This window comes from Triticum dicoccoides, chromosome 2B (assembly GCF_002162155.2).
Source record: "Triticum dicoccoides isolate Atlit2015 ecotype Zavitan chromosome 2B, WEW_v2.0, whole genome shotgun sequence".
NCBI lineage: Eukaryota > Viridiplantae > Streptophyta > Magnoliopsida > Poales > Poaceae > Triticum > Triticum dicoccoides.
The window spans coordinates 47,268,741-47,270,263 of NC_041383.1; positions in this window are offsets into that span (position 1 = coordinate 47,268,741).

Genomic DNA, 1,523 nt, shown 5'->3' on the forward strand with positions numbered 1-1,523 from the left:
GACGAAGATGCCGTAGCCCGCAAGATGTGCTGACTGCCCCCGCCACCAGCAGGCGGTCGACGGTCGCCAGAGGCGCGATCTCCAGTACGACCGTCCCGGCCGCCCCCGAAGCTACTACTCCCACCGCCGCCGGCGCCGCCGTTGCCGTCTCTGTCCTCTGGGAAGCGCAGCCTAGAGTGAACCGGACCCCGAGAAGGAGGCGGCGGAGGAAAAGTGCCGTCATCGTACTCCAGGTTCCAGCGGTATCCCCAGGTTACCGGCCCTCCGCCGGAGGGAGATCCATCAGAAGGGATACCGCTAGCGTTGCTGTGGGAGCTGATGTTGCTATCAGGGCTGCGGCCAGGCTGAGCAGAGTAGTCAAGAACCCTGTCGAGGTGAAGCCGGACCGGGTGGGCCAGCATCTGCAGAGGCCCTTGCCTGACCGCCGGCTCAGCTATGATGCCCAGCTCCGGGAAGTGCATGAGCGGCGACTCCACCTCGATTGGCTCCTCAAGCCAAAGGATGCCGCGGCGCGCCAGGTGGTTGACATTAGCCATCCACACCCAGAGCCGCAGGCAAGCAGTTTCCTCCTCGCAGTTGGTGGAGTGGTCGATGGAGTCGATGAGACCCGTGCCGGCGAACAGGGGGGTCGCCGAAGCAAAGTCCCATGCATGGTCCGGCACACCCTCGATGCAGACACGCACCTTGAACGGAAGAGTAGCAGCCACCGCACGCCTGAAGCGCGTCCAAGGCGCCAGCAGGAAGGAGACGCGCCCCAACACTAGGGGCCCCTGGGCCCCCAGGGCCAGGTTCCTTGTGGCCGGGTCGGAGAAGGTGAACAGGAACTCCCCCGTCACACGGAGGGTGACCTTGACGGCGTCGTCCGTGATGTGGAAGTGCGAGGCCACCGCCCTTTGCACCTCCATCAGCCGAAGATCCGGCCTGAAACCCACGACGACAGCGACGACCGCATGCCGCATGAGTCTATGCTCCGCATCCGCCATCGCCGCCGAGCGCGGCGCCACAGCGAAGACCTCCGTCCTCCTCTCCCCTCCCGGCGCCTCCATGGTTCTCCTGGGCAGGGGGAAGCGGTCTTGAGTTGGGTGGGGAGCACCACCAGCAGCGGGAACGAGGGGAGCTCTGCCAGAGGCAGGGGCGACTGGAGGCGAAGGAGCAGCCGGGGAAGGCGATTTCCTGACCGGGCACCCCCAAGCTTTATGACCAATCTCACCGCAGAGAAGGCAGCAAGCAGCGTTCCGGCAAGAGGCAATGCGATGGTAAGGCGAAAGACATCGAAAACACTTCCCCTTGGCCTTCTTAAGAAGCAACAGCTTGAGCTCTGAAGGCGGGGGAAGATGGTTGTGACGCATTAAAGAGCGAGGCCGCTGCCTGCTGCGGACCTGGGTCCAACCACTGCCATCAATGGCGTCGCCAGGCGCGTGCTCACGCCCCCCACGCAGGCAGAGGCCTCCATCCCGCTAGGGCATGGCACGGAGATCATGGACCTGAGCCTAGGCTGAAGGGCAGAAGGGCCCCCCGTCGCA